At 43.4% G+C, this 22,596-nt stretch overlaps 1 protein-coding gene and 1 pseudogene across 1 annotated transcript in view; one reads left to right on the plus strand and one right to left on the minus strand.

Moving 5' to 3' along the window:
- LOC126484862 (protein Wnt-2) overlaps positions 1-22,596 on the minus strand; it is a 511,843-nt gene that overhangs the window by 311,813 nt on the left and 177,434 nt on the right. The gene's annotated exons all lie outside the window — the stretch shown is intronic.
- On the plus strand, positions 21,517-21,634 carry LOC126485743 (5S ribosomal RNA; annotated as a pseudogene).

Here is a 22,596-nt window from a genome sequence, read left to right on the forward strand (position 1 = left end):
CAGCTGATTGCGTACGTACAAGGAGTAATATCTTGACACAGACCTTCAGGGTTTGCCTGCTTGTAATTCCGCAACAATTTCTAACGTACAGACTTTTGTGACTGCTGTAGTGGTACTTTTTACTGAATGGTTTTTATATACACTCCTGGAAATTGAAATAAGAACACCGTGAATTCATTGTCCCAGGAAGGGGAAACTTTATTGACACATTCCTGGGGTCAGATACATCACATGATCACACTGACAGAACCACAGGCACATAGACACAGGCGACAGAGCATACACAATGTCGGCACTAGTACAGTGTATATCCACCTTTCGCAGCAATGCAGGCTGCTATTCTCCCATGGAGACGATCGTAGAGATGCTGGATGTAGTCCTGTGGAACGGCTTGCCATGCCATTTCCACCTGGCGCCTCAGTTGGACCAGCGTTCGTGCTGGACGTGCAGACCGCGTGAGACGACGCTTCATCCAGTCCCAAACATGCTCAATGGGGGACAGATCCGGAGATCTTGCTGGCCAGGGTAGTTGACTTACACCTTCTAGAGCACGTTGGGTGGCACGGGATACATGCGGACATGCATTGTCCTGTTGGAACAGCAAGTTCCCTTGCCGGTCTAGGAATGGTAGAACGATGGGTTCGATGACGGTTTGGATGTACCGTGCACTATTCAGTGTCCCCTCGACGATCACCAGTGGTGTACGGCCAGTGTAGGAGATCGCTCCCCACACCATGATGCCGGGTGTTGGCCCTGTGTGCCTCGGTCGTATGCAGTCCTGATTGTGGCGCTCACCTGCACGGCGCCAAACACGTATACGACCATCATTGGCACCAAAGCAGAAGCGACTGTCATCGCTGAAGACGACACGTCTCCATTCGTCCCTCCATTCACGCCTGTCGCGACACCACTGGAGGCGGGCTGCACGATGTTGGGGCGTGAGCGGAAGACGGCCTAACGGTGTGCGGGACCGTAGCCCAGCTTCATGGAGACGGTTGCGAATGGTCCTCGCCGATACCCCAGGAGCAACAGTGTCCCTAATTTGCTGGGAAGTGGCGGTGCGGTCCCCTACGGCACTGCGTAGGATCCTACGGTCTTGGCGTGCATCCGTGCGTCGCTGCGGTCCGGTCCCAGGTCGACGGGCACGTGCGCCTTCCGCCGACCACTGGCGACAACATCGATGTACTGTGGAGACCTCACGCCCCACGTGTTGAGCAATTCGGCGGTACGTCCACCCGGCCTCCCGCATGCCCACTATACGCCCTCGCTCAAAGTCCGTCAACTGCACATACGGTTCACGTCCACGCTGTCGCGGCATGCTACCAGTGTTAAAGACTGCGATGGAGCTCCGTATGCCACGGCAAACTGGCTGACACTGACGGCGGCGGTGCACAAATGCTGCGCAGCTAGCGCCATTCGACGGCCAACACCGCTGTTCCTGGTGTGTCCGCTGTGCCGTGCGTGTGATCATTGCTTGTACAGCCCTCTCGCAGTGTCCGGAGCAAGTATGGTGGGTCTGACACACCGGTGTCAATGTGTTCTTTTTTCCATTTCCAGGAGTGTAAATACTTTCTCCATTGTACTAGGTGTCTCTCGTGACATGAACACTCTTAATATTACTTAGTTTCAACAAATGGGAGTAAGGTTTTCGATCGGCAGCAGAACGTGAAGGGAGAGTGTTTTACGGATAATATGATTGATGATCGTCACTTACTTATCCACTGAAATAATTAGACGAGAACTTAGAAGTTTGTGGAAATTTTTGAAAATAGTATTGTGGTGGCATACCATGTCTTTAAATTTGGAAGAAACTTTTGGAACATAAAGAACGTATCCAAGTTACCCAAGGTGAAGCCTTGCTGAAGGTTCCTACCTCCTCTCACCTATCTCCCCACTACCACCAGCGAATTACTTAAGCTTTGTGGAAAAAGGTCGTACTTTTCAGGTAGATTACGTATGTTCTTTTTTATTTTTATTTCATATTATCGTTTCTAATAATTCTTGTTTTATTCTTTGTAGTTTTTATTAACGATGTTCTTATTTTTAATAATTTGTTACTTTATTTTTTACATTTTTATGTTGGCTTTCGTTGTTTTATTTTTATTCTTATTTTGATAAATTTGTTTTGTATTCTTGTTTTTTATATTACTTGTAATAACTTATTTTATTTTTAGATATTTTTCTTTTTATATTAAGAAACAACATAATACGAGCTTTTAGTGACAGCTAACTCTGTCGTATTCCTGCTTTTATGGCTGTCCTAATTATCACTCAACAGGAATATTATCAAAATTATCCTACTGCCATACAGACACCTGTTATTTCTATTATTATACTTTTTCTTTCAACGGAATGTATTTAAAAGCACGCAGCTCCAACAAAAAATGATGCATGGCTACAGTTATTGATGATCAGGTTACATGACACAGATAAATATGTTTCCTATCTAAATTTTTGTTTTTGTAGCGTAATTCATATGTCATTAGCTGCAGGTCACATTAAATGTGCATATAAGCAAGATAATGCCCATAACAAAGAGGAAGAGTTAGACAATGTCCCACTGCAAGATCTAGAACATGTTGCATTGTTTTAATATTTATGGGGAACACTGAAAAGTGCTATAAAATGGCTTGACCATGAAAATCTCTGCAACAGGAATTCGAGTGAAAGGTTGATTTCATGGAAGGTTCCTGGCAAAATGCAATGCTTCTAGACAGAAGCCACATATAAGACGCTAGTAGGACCAGTTGCAGAGTACTGTGGCAGCATTTGTAGGCTTTATCAAGAAAAATAAAGACAAGCTCATAAGATCTGTGGACCTGGAAAAAACGTTGGACATTGTCAAATGGTGCAAGATGTTCGAAATTCTGAGGAAAATAGGTGTAAGGTGTAGGGAGAGCCGCGCGGAATGGGCTCGCGGTGAAACCTCCCCTTTGAACAATTATACACGACTGTCCTTAAACTGACATACAATATTTTTAGCGCAACGCAATCTGACTTTCAAAATTCCCTACAAAAGAATGGCCCTGACTAACATTAAACTATACCTTTCACAAATCACTTACCTCACAAAAATCTTCGCTGCTCAAGCTACTGCAATACAACGAGCGCCACTACTGCCAGCTAAATAAAAGATTCAAACTACTGAAGGCACTAACTACTGATAGGGATAGTTAGCAAATGAAAGATATTAATAGAGAACAAACAATGTATTTACCTTGATATCATCATATATAAATATAGCAGTTCATGACAAATTTCAAAACTCCGCCATCTCTCCCCCCACATCCACCACTGCTGGCGGCTCACCTCCAACTGTGCAACGCTACGTGCTGTTCACAGCCAGCTGCCTAACACTACAATGGCGGGTATTACAACAATGCAAAGCAGCCACAGACTGCACACAGCACAGCCAGTGATTTTCATACAGAGGTGGCGTTACCAATAAAAAAACCTAAACAGCCTACTTACAGCGGTTAGAGGCGCCATGTCACGAATTCGAGGCCCCTCCTGCCGGAGGTTCGAGTCGTCCCTCGGGCACGTGTGTGTGTGTGTGTGTGTGTGTGTGTGTGTGTGTGTGTGTGTGTGTGTGTGTGTTCTCCTTAGCATAAGTTAGTTTACGTAGTGTGTAAGTCTAGGGACCGATGACCTAAGCAGTTTGGTCTCTTAGAAATTCACTTACATTTCAACATTTTCTGTAGGGAGGGACGGGTAATATACAACATGTACGAAAACCAATAGGATATAATAAGAGTGGAAGACTAGAAATGAAGTGCAGGATTAAAAAGGTGATAAGAGAGGGATGTAGTCTTTCTCCCCAATTGTTCAATCTATACATTGAAGAAGCAATGATGGAAATAAAATAAAAGTTCAGCAGTAAAATTAAAATTCAAGGTGAAAGGTCATCAATGATACGATTCTTTGTCGTTACTGCTATGTTCAGTGAAAGTGAAGAAGAGTTACATGATCTGCCGAATGGAATGAACAGAAAAGGACTGAGAGTAAATCGAAGAAAAACGAAAGTCGTAAGAAGTAGCAGAAATGAGGACAACGAGAAACTTAACATCAGGATTGATGGTCAGGCAGTAGATGAAGTTGAGGAACTGCTGCTTAGGCAGCAAGATAACCAATGACGGACGGAGCAAAAAGGACATCAAAAGCGCACTAGCATTGGCAAAAAGGGCATTCTTGGCCAAGAGAAGTCTACCTGGGTCAAACATAGGCCTTAATTTGAGGAAGACGTAACTGAGAATGTATGTTAGGCGCAAGCATTGTATTGTAGTGAAACATGGACTGTGGTAAAACCGGAACAGAAGAAAATCGTATTATCTGAGATGTGGTGCTATGAAAGAATGTTGAAAATAGGTGGACTGATAAGGAATTTGTAGAAAGCACTGACAAGAAGAAAGAAGAGGATGATAAAGCATGTATTCTATTAAGACATCAGGGAATAACGTGCATGGTACTAGAGGGAGCTGTAGAGAGTAAAAACTATAGAGGAAGACAGTGATTGGAAAACATCGAGCAAATAATTGAATATGTTACTGTGAGGTTGGGTTGTTTGGGGAAGGAGACCAGACAGCGAGGTCATCGGTCTCATCGGATTAGGGAAGGAAGTCGGCCGTGCCCTTTCAAAGGAACCATCCCGGCATTTGCCTGGAGCGATTTAGGGAAATCACGGAAAACCTAAATCAGGATGGCCGGAAGCGGGATTGAACCGTCGTCCTCCCGAATGCGAGTCCAGTGTGCTAGCCACTGCGCCACCTCGCTCGGTCTACTGTGAGGTGAAGAGGTTGGCACAGAAGAGGAATTCGTGTCGGGCCGCATCAAACTAGTCAGAAGACTAAAGAAAAAAAAATTCTCCATTTATCTTGGAATGGATAAATAGAGATACCGCATGATTTTCAAGGCAATCTTATACCATTCTTCCTGCAAAATTCTGGCAGCTTCAGATAACGCTGATAGTGGACGGCAGTGATCACGTACCTTGCTCTCCAAAATATACCACAAAGGTTCAGTAATATTGACATCTGGTGACTATGATGGCCAGGGGCGATGTGACTTCATTCTCGTGCTCACACAATCAGACCCGAACGATTCGAGCTTGGTGAACAGGGCCCCAGTCCTCTTGGAATAGGTCATCACCACTGGGGACCAAAGTGTGATGTACCTGATCAGCCAAAATGGTCACACAATCCTTTGCAGTACTGGAGCCTTGGAGAGTAACCATGGGGGCCGATGGAATACCACGATATGTCTGGACAAACGATCACCTAGCCCCGTCTGTGTTCCATTCATGGGCTGTAAACTCGGTTCTAAGTTGAAAACAGAGTGTAACAAGACTCAGCTGACCAAATGACTTTCTTTCACTGCTCCATAGTCCAGGTTTTATAGCTTCGGCACCACGTTTTCCTGTTACTGGTATCTGCACCACTGATGAGTGGTTCGGTAATATCTGGTCGCCCTGCAATCCCCTGCTTATGGAGCTTCCAACCTGTTGTATTGGTACTGACAGGATTCGCGAGTGCGACATCCGGTTCTGCAGTGACCTTTGCAGCGGTCTTGCTCTTATTTTCCGGTACAGTCCTACTCAGTGACAGTCCGTGACTTAGCGGAAGACGTTTTTTCCTGTGTGCGGTATAAACCTTCGACGCGGTTCCTCTTTGAAACACCAAATTCTTCAGCTTCCTTGGTTACGGAAACACTCAAATACGAGCACCAGCAGTTTGCCCCGGTTCTAATTCATTTAACTCCGATATAGTACACTCACTGGACAGAACAGTGTTCTGACCACGACCGTCAGTTGCAACGTCTTGAACACATCGAGCAGGTGTCGTACGTGATGAAATACTGCAGCAAAACTTGCAGGCTTGACTAGCATGTGCATTTTCGTTAAGTCATTCATTTGTAGCCCTGTTTCCATGTTTTTGTACAACCCCTTTATCATTCACTCAATTGGCGAACGTGACAAGATAGGAAATTGGTTCGAAGTACCCTCCCTCGAAAGTGTACGAAGGCTTCGAAGTATATTGACGTAGCAAATTGTTTCTTTTGCACGTATTATGCTTCGCAAATTATAAGTAGCATAGTTCATTAATACGTGATGTTGTGTCTCATGACAGAAGATAATGTCTGACGGAAATTGATAATTGGTTGTACTCACAATTCTGGGCTCATTGCCACTCAGCGCAGGCAACTTATGCAAATCGTCTCCTATTTGCCGTAGTTGCTCTAGTGCCTTTATCATACTGGGTAAGTGGCTAAAGTCTAAATATGCCCAGATCCTGTTTACAAAGATAAATGAGCTAATTTTCTTGTTCCATTCTTTGCGAACGTATTGTTTATTACTCATTATCAATGCAATTTCCAACTAATTTTCCAGTAATGGCTAGCTGTTCGCTATGCTTCCATCACGTTCTAGTCTGCAAAGCCCACGATGTCGCCTGCTGCGTCCAAGTAGCTGCGCTGAAATCTCAGCAGTAGGGAAAATATAGCAAGAACGTGATTTGAAAAGCAATGAGTAAGAGGTCCAGTATAAAAGCTTGTAAGGAATAGGAACGATATTCATAATCGCAGCTGAAATTTTAATCATGTGGTGGATAGACTGTACACTATATCACTGTACGCAACCTCTAGAGGTATTCAACATCTGCGCCTCGTGTTCCAGTGTCTTTTATCAGATTAGTCATTTCTCAACTACATTGCTTAGTGGTTCAGAATGTTCGTATTCCATTACGGTTGAAACTACGTCTACACTCCGCAAAACCAGCTTACGGTGTGAGTTGGATTGTATTTAAAAGCGCTCTTCCCTGTCCCATTCGCGAATAACTGTCGATAAACCGTCACAGGTTCTGTCATTTCTCTGATTCTCGCGTCGTAGTCATTACGCGATGCGTATGCCGGAGAAAGTAATAAGCCTTCTTGGAACGTACGAACTCGGAATTTGAACAAGAAACTTCTCGATGCTGAACGCCCCTCTTGTAGCGTTTGCCAGTCGAGTTTTTCGAGCATCTCCGTAGCGCTGTCTTATTTATGAAACGGTGATTTGAGAAAAGCGCTGTTCTTCTTTGGATCTTACCTGTTCCTTCTGTTAACAAGTCTGCTAAAGGTGCCATATGGCTCAGCAGTACTAAAGAATCGGTAAAAACAGCTGTAAGCCACTTTTCTCGTGGATAGTGTCTCAAAATTCTTCCAGTGACTCTCAGCCTGGCATCTGAATTTCCAAAAATTACCTTTATGTGCTCATACCTCTTTTGGTTCTTACAGGCAGCTACTCCCAATAGTTTGTGGTTACTGTTTACAGTGATTTATAGCCAATAGTGTAATTGAATAGTAACAGACATCTTCACACTCAATACGCTACAGTACGTTCGGGATCAGCTCCCAGCCTACCCACTATCCTTAATTCTCTGCACGGATTTCTCTAGTGTTGTTTAGTTGCAACCTAGCTGTAGAGAACATCATCGTCAGCTGACAGCGTCATGGAGCTTGTAAAGCCGATATTGCCTGTATTTATCTAACTTATTTGTTTTTATTTACTGCGTCTTCTATATCACCAGACTCTTTGATGTAATATCAATATAACTGTTTTATTCACCATTTATGTCAAATTATGTCAATGTAATTAATCTATGAATGTAATTTTGAAAATAATGATCCGTAAAAGAATGGAGATGGTAAAATTCTAATTTTATTACTGGTTCATGTATAGGGAAAGTAGGTTTGTTATCATAAAAAGCTTGGAGGGAAGTTCCTCCGCAACGAAGCTGGATTGGCGTGAAACAGGAAAGGTGAACCTGGCGTTCCAACTGCAAGGCATCTTTCTGGCAAGAGTTAGACGGCGGCTAACATGCGAAGTGTTGGAATGTTGTAAGTGGAATGAGGCAAGAAGACCAGCAAGACTACATAACATAACCTCCGACGTGGAAGCAACTCCGCTTACTGTCCGTGGCATATACGAGGGGCGTTCAGAAAGTAAGCTCCGATCGGTCGCGAAATCGAAACGACTATGAAAATCCAATAAAGCTTTGCACAGATGTGTTGGGTAGTGTCTCTAGTATAACCCCAGTTAGCATCACGTCGCTCTTCTCATTTCTGAGCTCGCAGTGAGTGCGTAAAGATGTCTAGAAAATAGTGTCTGCCGCCAAGTACGAGGGCCTGGTGAGAAATTTCGCCTGAAGCTATGCAGCTAACATTACATAACTGTCGTGCTGTTTCTTCTTCAAGACAATTCTCAGCCGCATTCTGCAGGGGCAATGAAGATGCTCCTGCATCGTTTTCAAATGGAAATGTGAGATTACCCACAATACAGTCCGCAGTTGTCTCCCCCTGAGTTTCATCTCTGGTCACATGAACCGCTGTCTTTGAAGACAACATTTTGACACAGACAACGAGGTGTAGGCCAGCGTGGAGAATTGGCGGAAAGCACTGGCGGCTGCCTTCTATGATGAGGCTATTGAAAAGTTGGTACAACGCTATGACAAAAGTCTAAGTCAGAACGGCGACTACGTAGAGAAGTAGCTGAAAGGTGTAGCTAATTGTTAGAAGTAAAACATTTCTGATGTTCACTGTGGTTTCAATTTGGCGATCAATCGGAGCTTACTTTCTGAACAGACCTCGTATTTGCCTGCCCTGTACTACAAAAATTTTACTCTAAGAATAGAATATTCAAAGCCCGTTACAGAGCAAGAGCCATCGATTCTTTCTCCGTCTTTTTTTGAATAGCCACAGAAGACCGACACTGCCACGACCTTCTTTTCAAAGGATCAGTTGGGTACTGTATAACTGCACGTACCAGTTATGCGGTTTGTTATTCAGTAATAAGTGTGTGTTCTTTAAATTTTGCGTTGACCACCCGGTATTTTATCCTTAGTCACTTATCTAGACAGGGTCCTGTACCAAGTGCTGCTATATTTTCGAGTATAATCTTTTACTGAACTGAAAAGGTACTGTAATTGTGACATGAGGTCACGTAGAAAGATGCAACCATACTTCCGCAAAATTGCTGAATTGGTCGCTGATACAGCTGCCATGAAAACTGTATCAGTTACAGCATGTCTTTATGCATCTGAATACCTAGATGATCATGACTTTGTGATGATGGTTATCTCCCGAAATGCGTTAAATAAAGTCACTGACTTTTTAACTAGCGGCATTTCAATCAGCGACCAATTCAGCAGTTTCGAAGCACTCATATTAATGAAAAGCAATTACCTTCCTTAACAGAATCTAATAACTTTTGCGGAGTAGTAAATTTCACAATTATTTGAAGTATTCCACTTTATTTTCATAAAATATTAGTTAAAGTTTCACTAAATTACAATTATAAAGGGCAGATTTTAAAGTTTTCAGCTTAAAGATTCTTCTTATTGAAATTTCAGTGTAGTATTACAGTTACCTACAAAAACCGTGATGGTTCAAGAAAATTACTGGCTAGTATACTTTGAGGGGCCAGCATAAGGGTTAAGTACTTTACAGGTTTGGGCAGTAAGAGTGTTTGTTATTTCATCTGTATATACATAATAATATTTCTCATATTGTGTTGAAAATGTTCGGCCTTGATCTGAATCGTATGACAGATTAGTTTCTGGACCCCATGCTAATTGTTGAGCCAGATGAAAGTTTCATACAAGAACTACTACATTAATGGAGTGTAATTGCTAGTTCTCTACCAACTGGCTGCAAGTATCCAAACTATACTAGATCCAAGGTCCACATGTTATATATTTGAATTTAATAGTTTAAGGAAGTTAATGCCCCTTGAGAACACAAATAATAGTCGGAATAGAGAATGTAATTGCCTGAAAATCATTTCAGTGATAGTATTTTCCAGTAATTAGGTTGTTAAAAGAATCTCGTGCTCGATATTGCTCGACCATTAGTAGTTATGTACCTATAATAATCATTAGAGTTCAGCGTTAATATGCAGCTAGTATGTGTTACTGGGAGCCCGTTGCTGCAAAAACGGTTAACATTCCTTCTGTGCTCTTCGTGCCAAATTCCCGTTACATTTCTTGATAAATTGCGCTTGGAATCTTATTTGCAAAAATAATTTCAATACCAAGTGAAGTCAATCCTGATAGTTACCTGTCTTTATGCACAGTGCGAGTACTTAGTACAAATTTGTCTAATTGCGCTGGCGACCGTTCTCTTTTACGTAATTACAACTTAACTTATTACTAATAGAATCTTCGTTCGAGTCCCGTTTGTTCTGCTACTGCTTCCTTGCAACAGAAATATTTAGAAAAATGAAAATAGTCCGATACCTTAACCGTTATTCGCACGATCACGGTCAAATTAAAATCTTTTCACAAGAATAACATCATCGGTGTGCTGTTACTTTAGTAGTAGCCGGTCGTGATATAAGCTTCGGACGTTATGCATTATATCTTTTATATCTTCTAGACGCATACCGTACTGAGCGAGGTAGCGCAGTGGGTAGAACGCTGGACTCACATTTGGGAGACGATGGCTCAAACCCGCGTCCGGTCATCCTGATTTAGGTTTTCCGAGATTTCCCTAAATCACTTCAAGCAAATGACGGGATGGTTCCTTTGAAAGGGCACGGCCGACTACCTTCTCCACCCTTCTCTTATCCGATGGGACCGATGATCTCGCTGTTTGGATCCCTCCCCTCATATCAACCTGCTAACCAAACACAAACAATAGCTACCCACAAACAATGCCTTGGGGTACCCTCTACATTTCCCTTAACATAATCTATTTCGTCCCGTTAAGAACAAAGTGTTGTATATGGTTGGAAGTACTGGTCCGATACTTGGTATGCCCTTCCTTTGTTCACTAAATTACGACCTGAGGGCCGTTGTCTATGGCCGCTTGGCTCTCATGGAGAAACAGAGCGAGCTGAATTTCGCAAGATTGTTTGCGGTATCACAGTTTCTATACTCGATGCTAGTTCCAAACTCGTTACAGTTGTGTAGGGACTTTCTATTTGCTTCGCTGTTCCTACCGCAGTTACCGTTCCAGTATCAATTTTGTATTTTAACGTTTAATAGCCCAGTTAACAGCGTTTGTGTAGAATGTTTATAGCGCCATTACACTCTTTCCATCTCTGAATGTTTTTCTTACAATATTCTAGTAGTCAGAAACTAGCAGACGATCGAAACAGTTGACTGTCAAAATAAATAAATGAAACATATTGCGGATAAATAGGTTGAAGCATACATTACTGTTCCATTACACGATTCGTCGGTCTGTCAGTGTCAACTGCCACGAACGCAAAAAAAAAATCCTTGTATTAAGGGTGGGATAATTTAAAGTGATTTTAGTTGATTCATTTGTTCTTTGACAGGGAAACAACCCTTCCTCACACTCTTTTTAAATGTGACCCAATTTCCACTTTTCCCTCATCTTCTTCCTCTTCTGTCAGCCCAGGATTACGACCTGATGTGGGTTCATTACCTCCTCCTCGGCCTTTCCACACACCTCCTCCCATTAGGATTGTATTCCACTGGTTGTCGCTGGATTCTCTGAAGTGACATACGCAATACATGCTCTTTACAGTTCTGCTTTAGTTGGATTAAATTTTTAGTTAATAGCTGTATCCGCAATTCTTTCATTATTTCTTCATTTCGTATTTTGTCTTCTCTTGTGCAGCCCTTCAGTGATCTAAGGAACTTCATGTCAAATGTTTCACATATGTTACATCTACATGACTACTCTATAATTCACATTTAAGTGCCTGGCAGAGCTGGCTTAGGTCTTTTGATCTTAATGTACAACTTTCTGCTCCATACATAGTACTGCATGTAGTGCCTTGACTTCATACGTTATCACTTGGGTTCCTCTTCTCCTTTTACTCTTCAGTATAATCGTGCCACATGTATGTTGGTAGATATTAATTTTCATATGTATGTCCTTCTTTTCTCTGAAAGTTGTTTCACATGCTAGATACTCCAAACTGTTAAGTGCGACTGAAAGTCGTGAGGCGGACGATCATTTTTAATGGTTTTTCTTGTGATTCTGAAAAACCTGATACTCCACAAAAGGTATTGACTATATGTTAATGGAGCTCCTTCGTTTCATAACGCGTTTAGGGAATGGCCTATCATCAAATGACCTGCACAGTGCAATATGAGTACAATCCTACGACAAACAACTCCTTCGACTTATAAGGCAGAAAATTAGAACATTCACATAAGGATAGAAATACTGATATGGCATATTACATCCTACAGTCATTCCACTGTCCTTATGTGAATGGAGTGACTTTTTGTGACCTATCAGCTTTTGTACAATCAAAATAAAAATCACTGGAAATCGGGGCCCTGTTCTGTTATTATGTTGCTGATGATTATCTCTGTCCTTATATGCGCCGGCCGAAGTGGCCGAGCGGTTCTAGGCACTACAGTCTGGAAATGCGCGACCGCTACGGTCGCAGGTTCGAATCCTGCCCCGGGCATGGATGTGTGTAATGCCCTTAGGTTAGTTAGGTTTAAGTAGTTGTAAGTTCTAGGGGACTTATGACCTCAGCAGTTAAGTCCCATAGTGCTCAGAGCCATTTGAACCATTTTTGTCCTCATATGCGGTGGTCTGAGGCTCATTGCCACGGTGCGCGCGGCTTCTCCCGTCGGAGGTTCGAGTCCTCTCTCGAGCGTGTGTGTGTGTGTGTGTGTGTGTGTGTGTGTGTATGTGTGTGTGTGTGTGTGTGTTTTGTGCTTAGCGTAAGGTAGCTAGATTAAGAAGTGTGTAATCCCAGCGACCGATGACCACAGTAGTTTGGTCCCGCAGGAACCTAACACCACAAAACATGCTATTTTCTTTAAAAAAAAAGCCATTTTTTCCTACGAAACTGAAAATACGGGCACTAAAATTGCACTATATAATGACAATGCCTGTTGGGTGTTTCTCGACTTCCGATACATTCGACAAAGTTCCGCCCTAAAGTCCAGTAATGAAATGCGAGCTTACGAGAGAACGGACGGACATGTGGCTGTATTCCGGTATCCCTAACAAATCAATCGCAACATATCGCATTTAAAGGGTGAGAATTATCAGATTAAAAAACAGTTTCTGGTGTGTGTTATAACACGGTTAACCGTCACAATATACAAACGATTTTGTTGGTACTGTGTGTGTCTCTCTGAGATTATTTGCAGCATTTAGTTAAGTCGTAATGTCAGAAATTTGTAACAAAACGCAGGAAGAGCTACGGAGAATCTATGTTTCACGCAAAGACTGACAGATGAAGCTCACCATAAAGAAATGTAGCGTACTGATCGTAAATAGTTTCACGAATCTGTTATATCTCGATTACGCGATTAGTGATCATAAAGTATCTAGGCCTAGGCATCAAGAGTAATTATTATGGAACGACCACACAAAACTAGTTGTAGGACACACAGATGGTAAGAATAATTGGCAGAACCTTGAGCTAACATAATTCACTCATGAGAGAGGTCCACTGCGTCACTCTCATCTGACCACTACTTCTTCAGCGTCGCTTGGGGAGCCTTCCCAGGTGTGACACAGAAGAGATAGGCAACAGTCAAAAACAGTACGTTTAGTAAGCGGGAGAACGGAAAGGGGTAGCTAATACACTGGTATATATAACGTAAGTACGAAAGTAACTTTCGCATGCTGTGTCACGGCCAAGTTGTTTTCGATGGAATTTAGACCATACATAGAAAGAACTGTTACAGTTTGGTGCATAAGGAAACTGAAAGTAATACGCAATAAGACGACCAGAAATGATAATTTCATTCAAAGACAACAATTACAATTGCCGGCCGCGGTGGTCTAGCAGTTCTAGGCGCTCAGTCCGGAACCGCGAGACTGCTACGGTCGCAGGTTCGAATCCTGCCTCGGGCATGGATGTGTGTGATGTCCTTAGGTTAGTTAGGTTTAAGTAGTTCTAAGTTCTAGGGGACTGATGACCACAGATGTTAAGTCCCATAGTGCTCAGAGCCATTTGAACCATTTTTTTTAACAATTACAATGAAGTCAATTTGATTGGTGATGGTTCTCTGGATTTTACAGAAGACAGTACCTGGTTCTTAATAGCATATGTGATTACCAAGAACGGTAATGCATAGACTTCCATGCTGGCCACGAGGTGCTGTTGGCAGAGAGTTCCATTGCCCCACAAGGACGGTTAGCACCTGATCGGTGCATTACATATTCCACCACCTCTTGCTATACGACGGGACACAATACAGACAGGAACAATATCGAATATGGTCGTTTTGGTCATCCAAGGCAGACCTAATGTTTCATGGGCGTACTGACCCCCAAATCTTTGAACGCTATACACTCACTGGTGAACTTTATTGTGACACTGTTACTCACTCCTCATGTGCATGTTTCATGAGTGTATTAAACCCTGACCTCACGTTTATTGATTACAATGGGCGACTGCTTCGAACAGCGCAGGTGGAGGAGTTCGTGGGTCGATGGGATGAATGGCGAATGGACTGGGCTGCCCGTTGATGCGACTTAAATCCCATCGAGTACATGTGGGATGCGTTGGAGAGACATATTGCAGTACGTCCACATCCATAAACGACCTCTCAGCATGCAGACACTGCAGTCCGTGGTGATCGCACATCCTATTAAGAACATTCCTCGCCTTTTGTAATGTCAAGGGAACCGTCATGATTCACGGTAACTTCAGTCGTAATTGTTTTCCTTGAACAAGAGTGTCATTTCTGTTCGTCTCATATACAACCGTTCGCTCTACCAAAAATCCGTACCTAAAGTCTGGAAAGTTGCACAGGTCACACCAATATTCGAGAAAGATAGTAGGAGTAATCCACTAAATTGCATGTCATATCATTAACGTCGACATGCAGCAGTATTCTGGAACATATATTGTGTTCGAACATTAATTACCTCGAAGAAAACGGTCGATTGACACACAGTCAACACGGATCTCGAAAGCAGCGTTCCTGTGAAACACAACAGATCTGTACCCTCATGAAGTGTCGAGTGCTGTTGACAATGGATTTCACATTGATTCCGCATTTCTGGATTTCCGAAGGCTTTTGACACTGTACCAAACAAGCGGCTTGTAGTGAAACTGTAGGTGCAGTAGGTGGTATAGCACTTAGCAGCCCCATCAGTCAAACAAGTCAGTAGCAGCTTGCACTGTACGTGCTTGAGTATTGTCCTGCAAAAAGATGGCCAGGTCCTGCAGAAAGTGTCATCACTTCTGTCTCTATGTTGTTCATTTTTGAAACACAGCCTATGACCAGCTTAGAGCCAGAAGTGATGACACTTTCTGCAGGACCTGACCACCATTTTGCAGGACAATGCTCAGGCACGTACAGTGCAAGCCGTTACTGATTTGTTTGACTGGTGGGGCTGCTAAGTGTTACAGCACCTACTGCACTCCCCTGATTTAAGCCCTCGTGAGCTCAACTCGATTTCTAATCTGAAGGAAGCATTTCACGGCATTTGCTTCATAACTGCTACAAATTCGTCGATCGATAAACCGCGCCGCTCGAACTGTCAACACAACTGGCACTGCTAAGAGTATCCTACCACTTCCACATCGCTGGCAACGGATTATACACAATGCTGGTGACTACTTGGAAGGTCAGTAAAAACCTGAACACGTATCTATTTTGTAGGAGCTGCAAATAAATAGTTGCCACTACTAAAGTTCCAACCCTCGTATTACTTTGCTAGATAGTCATGTCGGGCAAGTTAGAGAAATTCGTGGTTGCACAGTCGTTCTTCCCACGAACCATTCCTCAATGAGTCAGGAATATGGGTGACTGTGATTGATAATGGTATCCGAAGCTCCCTTCGCCCACACCTTTAGGTAAATTGTGGAGTTACATACTGCCTTTCGTATATTTGCGATTTTTTCCGGCAAGGTATAGATTAATCTAGACTTTTGTAAATGAATAAATATTTTTGTTCACTCCAATCGCGTGTCTATTTTTTTGGTGAGGTTACAACAGTATAAGTGAGGCAGTCATTGAATTTCATCTGGTAGCCCATCAGTACCAGGTACCATGATTAAGATCCGGAAGTAATGCCAAGAAAATAAGTGGGAGAAAGCAGCACGTTTGTGTGTGGAGTTCCTCCCAGCAGCCATTCTGAAGCCGAGTGGGCGTTCGACAAGGCAGCATCCATCGTCTCCGCCAACGCAGCCGGGCGCGGGCGGTGTACTCTATTTACGTCATTATTTAGAGGCGCTCCCGTTTCGGCTACAAGCCTTAATTAACACGCCACAACGCCAGCTATAATAATTATGCGTGTGTAATTAACTATCGGACACACATCGCAGCGGAACCCTCCACCAGATAAGATGGTCGTAAAATTCCGCGCAGACGTATCTGTGAGCATCTGGCATTCGGCAGGGAAGGCCGTTTGCTCCGGAAACGCGATGGGAGCCCGCCGTACGGCGGTAATTGAATTAAATGAAAATACGTAATTAAGAGACGCGTGTTGGGCGGAACCCGAATGGATATGGCCCCCCTGGCCAAGACGAGTGGCTAACGTGTCAATTATAGCCGGTGTGGTCACGCCAGTTAATGTGCGCCGCTAATATGAACCGTCAGTTATTACAGCACGAAGCTAATAATGCCTGTAGAACTATTATTTCGTTTGCCTTTTCCATTAAATTTCAGGCCTGAGTGGTTCACTAATGAGAATATCGTCGTATATAAAGTCTAACTGGAAGAAGGCCTAGTTAAAGACTTCGGAAACCAACTAACGTCTTCGCAGAGGCGGAATGCTGCGGTATCTTGAAGCCAGCAATCCAAAGGTTAATTTGAGTAAGATCGCGTCTAATTAAACACATCGCTCGCCACACTTTTTGTACCTCGTTTCAGCTCGAAATACTGTGAGGAAGGGCAACTTTGACCCTGAAGAAAGTATAGGAGTTCAGGAGAGAAGTAATACTATAAGGCCATCTAGTATGGAGGTTAATATTTGCAAAAAACATTGACTATTATTGGAAAAGCGATAGTTAGTAGCCAACATGAGAATATTAATGATAGAAATATTTTTTGATTCATTGTTCGTTTCTAAATAACGCGTTTGAACTTATTTTTCACTTTTTTCCCCTTCTCTCCCTCTCAGTATTTCTTAATTCACTCTTTTTAAGTTATTCTGTCGATCCAGAGTTCTGTCGGGTGGGTTTCTGCGTAACGGTCTTAATACATTAGAGCTGTAGACATCGTTCTGTTTTGAATGATTTCCTTATGAACGCTAATTTCTTTTAGGGCTTCATTAACTTCTGTTAGCCAACTGTTCTGTTTTTCATTTATAAGGTCAAGTTTAGAATTCTATTTGTGAGCTTGTTGTACATTCTACACTCCTGGAAATTGAAATAAGAACACCGTGAATTCATTGTCCCAGGAAGGGGAAACTTTATTGACACATTCCTGGGGTCAGATACATCACATGATCACACTGACAGAACCACAGGCACATAGACACAGGCAACAGAGCATGCACAATGTCGGCACTAGTACAGTGTATATCCACCGTTCGCAGCAATGCAGGCTGCTATTCTCCCATGGAGACGATCGTAGAGATGCTGGATGTAGTCCTGTGGAATGGCTTGCCATGCCATTTCCACCTGGCGCCTCAGTTGGACCAGCGTTCGTGCTGGACGTGCAGACCGCGTGAGACGACGCTTCATCCAGTCCCAAACATGCTCAATGGGGGACAGATCCGGAGATCTTGCTGGCCAGGGTAGTTGACTTACGCCTTCTAGAGCACGTTGGGTGGCACTGGATACATGCGGACGTGCATTGTCCTGTTGGAACAGCAAGTTCCCTTGCTGGTCTAGGAATGGTAGAACGATGGGTTCGATGACGGTTTGGATGTACCGTGCACTATTCAGTGTCCCCTCGACGATCACCAGTGGTGTACGGCCAGTGTAGCAGATCGCTCCCCACACCATGATGCCGTGTGTTGGCCCTGTGTGCCTCGGTCGTATGCAGTCCTGATTGTGGCGCTCACCTGCACGGCGCCAAACACGCATACGACCATCATTGGCACCAAGACAGAAGCGACTCTCATCGCTGAAGACGACACGTCTCCATTCGTCCCTCCATTCACGCCTGTCGCGACACCACTGGAGGCGGGCTGCACGATGTTGGGGCGTCAGCGGAAGACGGCCTAACGGTGTGCGGGACCGTAGCCCAGCTTCATGGAGACGGTTGCGAATGGTCCTCGCCGATACCCCAGGAGCAACAGTGTCCCTAATTTGCTGGGAAGTGGCGGTGCGGTCCCCTACGGCACTGCGTAGAATCCTACGGTCTTGGCGTGCATCCGTGCGTCGCTGCGGTCCGGTCCCAGGTCGACGGGCACGAGCACCTTCCGCCGACCACTGGCATCAACATCGATGTGCTGTGGAGACCTCACGCCCCACGTGTTGAGCAATTCGGCGGTACGTACACCCGGCCTCCCGCATGCCCACTATACGCCCTCGCTCAAAGTCCGTCAACTGCACATACGGTTCACGTCCACGCTGTCGCGGCATGCTACCAGTGTTAAAGACTGCGATGGAGCTCCGTATGCCACGGCAAACTGGCTGACACTGACGGCGGCGGTGCACAAATGCTGCGCATCTAGCGCCATTCGACGGCCAACACCGCGGTTCCTGGTGTGTCCGCTGTGCCGTGCGTGTGATCATTGCTTGTACAACCCTCTCGTAGTGTCCGGAGCAAGTATGGTGGGTCTGACACACCGGTGTCAATGTGTTCTTTTTTCCATTTCCAGGAGTGTATATTGGTGGTTGTAAAACTGCAATCTCCGATTTCTCATGGCACTGATAATTTTTTCTGTAACTTAATATATCTCCTAGACTTCTTTTTCATTCTAATTTAATTTTTGCATTTTGGTTAAGATTTTTCTGAGACTTTTCGACACTTTTTTCTCAATGATTTGAATTTAGGATCTACGACAATTTATTGATTGTGGCACGTATTTTTTATTGCATGTGTTTCAGGTGAGGTTGTCTGCTCTTTCTTATTTACCGATTTATCATCGCCGGTTCAGCCATTTCCTCTAGACACCTGAATTTGTCTGCTTGGGAGATCTTGTCGAATTTGGTGATTAAACGTTGACTATCCAGTCTTAATCTAGTTCCTTCCACATAGCGCATCCTATCATTCGAAATCTGGAGCTCATTTCTTGTGCCCCTATTTCGTGGAGTTTCTCTACAAACTTGATTGCTTCAGGTTTATCATTGTAGAGAATTGCAGTGTCACCTGCAAATGTTAGACAAATAAATGATTTACTTTCCCATTTTCTGATCACTTTTTAGAGAACTAAACTGAACAGTATTGGCGGTAATATATACCCTTTTTCGTCCGCTGTTTTGATTTCGAAAGACGTGTTGAGTAGAGTTCGCTTTGTTAGCTCCCTTGTATGTTTGTTAACATGAAATTCTTTTGGTAGGTTAAACAGCACCTGTATCTCTGTGGAATAGTATGTCTTCTTTGAAATCAACAGACATAATTAACATTAAGCTTAGTTTGGCAGTACTTAATGGGCAAAGAGATTAAGCAACGTTTAGTTTATTGATTACACTTCACCAGCGGCAGCAGTTGTAGTCTTGGCTGTAAGAACTATGAATAATAAAGCATGCTGAAGGCAGTAGAAGAAAAGAAAGAATTCTGGTATCTCTAGAACATGTGAGATAAACATCAGCACAGAATAACAAATAAAGCATTTTCTAGGAAAGCATGCCAAGTGGAGTCAGACACAGTCTCGTAGCTGAGGAAGGACTAAAATATTGACCTTAAGAGGATGTCCTTTCGTCAAAAAACCCGTACTTTCTTGACTGTCCATTTTGACATAAGAGTCAGTACGCAGATAGGTATGTAATACCTTTAAATGTTTAATTCGCCTACCGTTCACCGAAATAGTTTTTCGCATCTCATGGACCGTTCATGAAATAAAATGGATGACACGTCTTACGCGACTCACCATATACAATGTCCTTTTCTTTTCCTGTAGTTCATGAACCAACTTACCCATTCAATCGGGTAAGGGTAGATGGGTAGGGGAAGGGCGAGGGGGGGGGGGGGGGGGGGGGGGGAAAGGGGCGGGGGTGCTTAAATTTGACGAGGGAATGTAACCAGCCACCAAGTTGGCCTTTGTCGTACATAGAACTTTACTAGGAACGAAAGCTATATTGAGTGTCAAGTAAAGTCCTCGAACTTCTTACAGGCTCGTTGACTCCTTGACTGGACGTACATGACAAAATTACCTTGTTCATGTATTACTTTTTCCTTTAATTAACACCTGTAAAGAATTTTCCTGCATGAAAAATCAAGCTAATTTGATATTTCCAATATTTTTTCTGCGGTTTCCGTGGAATTCCAATATAATAAATATGAATCCACGTTTAAAAAGTATTCGTATAACGGGAAAAATTGTAGTGGATGTCTATGTTTCCAAACAGTGTAGCAATGATAGCCTGCCACACGGAAAGTGCAGGACTTCGAATGCTCAGAACCGCACGAACATGTGTTTTGAATATAAATCAATCACCCCAAAACAGTGGCATGAGCCATTTGCCTGCGAAACTGCGCGTCTAACTACGAGAGGCATTTGAATGATCTCCTGTCTAAAACTGAGACTTTGTAACGTGAAGAAACAAAATGTCTATATTTTACGACCAAACCACGTATAGTTTAAGCTCGTGGCCTACAGCTGTGTTTACCTCTTCCGAAAATAATTACGATATCTGAACAAAAAATCTTTTTGTACTGATCTGGTAGCTATTCAATCTTCAAAGAGGAGGAGTGCAATATCAATGAAGCGATCACCGGAAAGTGAAACGGAAGAATCTGATTAAAGCCACTTTTTTTCACACTGAACGTTATTTCTGCATTCAAGATTGGAATATCAAGTTCCACATTATTTACACTTTTAAACACACCGTCAGGTGGCTTGCGGAGTATGAATGTGGATGTAGATGTAGATATTGGTATGTCAATGTCACAACTTGACTTCTGCCTAGCATATTGTGAATATATAGGCTTGTTGTTCGGTGCAGAAAGTTGGTTGTTCAGCACAGTGTGAAATCTGATGCTGAAATTGCTTGTGGTTATTTACAAAATCGACCATGCTCTTATTGCAGAGCAAACATTGCTTAAAGAAGTACACATCTGTAGCTTGTTTTTGTCCCTATAATACCGATATTTCGTTTCATCGTTTCACCAATGTTCCTCCAACAGAGCTATAACAGGCAGTCATTTAAATGTGTCTAGTAAGATAGGAAGTTTTGTACGTCAGCAGTTCTTACCATTATAAATCACGCCTGGTCGAAGTCAAGACGGAGCACAAACTTGAGTTTGATTAGGATGGAACAGGCAGTCAGTCCTAAGCTTTTTGGAGTAACCAATAAGGCATGTTTTTGGTATATAGCGAGAAACCTAAATGAAAATCAGGAGGCCGAGATTTCCCACTCTTCTTTCTTCGTAACAGAAGTTTGTGCTCAGATTTACCCAGATGAAACCTACACTTTCCTAAATTCTTGACTCTTCAACTTCGATATTTATGCACGTTATTTCAGTAATGAATGCCAACGGCCATATCGCAGTGGTAACACCGGTTCTCGTCAGATCACCGAAGTTAAGCGCTGTCGGGCTGGGCTAGAACTTGGATGGGTGACGATCCGGTCTGGCGAGAATTGTTGGCAAGCGGGGTGCACTCAGCACTTGTGATGGAAACTAAGGAACTACTTGATGGAGAAGTAGCGGCTCCGGTCTCGGAAACTGGCATACGGTCGGGAGAGCGGTGTGCTGACCACATGACCCTCCATATCCGCAGCCAGTGACGCCTGTAGCATGAGGATGACACGGCGGCCAGTCGGCTCCGTTGGGCCTTCCAAGGCCTGTTTAGTTAGTTTATTACAGTAATGAATAAAAATGAAATAAACGATCTCACCTTCCTGATAATTGTTCGTAGCCACGGGAATCGACGTTGCTCTGAGCACTATGGGACTTAACTTCTAAGCTCATCAGTCCCCTAGTACCTAGAACTACTTAAACCTGACTAACCTAAGGACGTCACACACATCCATGCTCGAGACAGGATTCGAACCTGCGACCGTAGCAGTCGCGCGGTTCCATACTGTAGCGCCTAGAACCACTCGGCCACCATGGCCGGCTCGACGTTTCTATTTCGGGATTTGATAATTATTTAAAGATTGTGGCCGGATAGATTTCCTGTCATCGTAGCTTTCAGTTCAACTAATGGAGGAAATTCATGTCTGCCGTTTGTCTATGAGTAATGTTAACACTGTTGTGCGTGTTATTGCATTTATAGAAACACAATACTGGGTAGTCAAAAACAGTCTGAAAAGAGTTCAGCCGTTTCTGAGTTAATTATAACTGAAGTTAACCAATCAGATACGCAGATGCAAGCGGCACGCCAGATACAATTCGTGTCAGTTGTTCTCATAGCGTAGATCACAGCACACGAGACTGTTCGGTCTTTGGCTCGTGTTAGATTCTTACTACTGTCCCACGTCAGATCTTTGTATCACTCTTGTTCGGTTTTACGAAACCAAACGAAGAACACGTTTGAGGACAACGCCTCTGGCGGGCCGCTTGAATATGCGCGCGCAATGGCCTGATTGACTGACTTAATTAAGTCAAA

This window comes from Schistocerca serialis, chromosome 6 (assembly GCF_023864345.2).
Source record: "Schistocerca serialis cubense isolate TAMUIC-IGC-003099 chromosome 6, iqSchSeri2.2, whole genome shotgun sequence".
Classification (NCBI taxonomy): Eukaryota; Metazoa; Arthropoda; class Insecta; order Orthoptera; family Acrididae; genus Schistocerca; species Schistocerca serialis.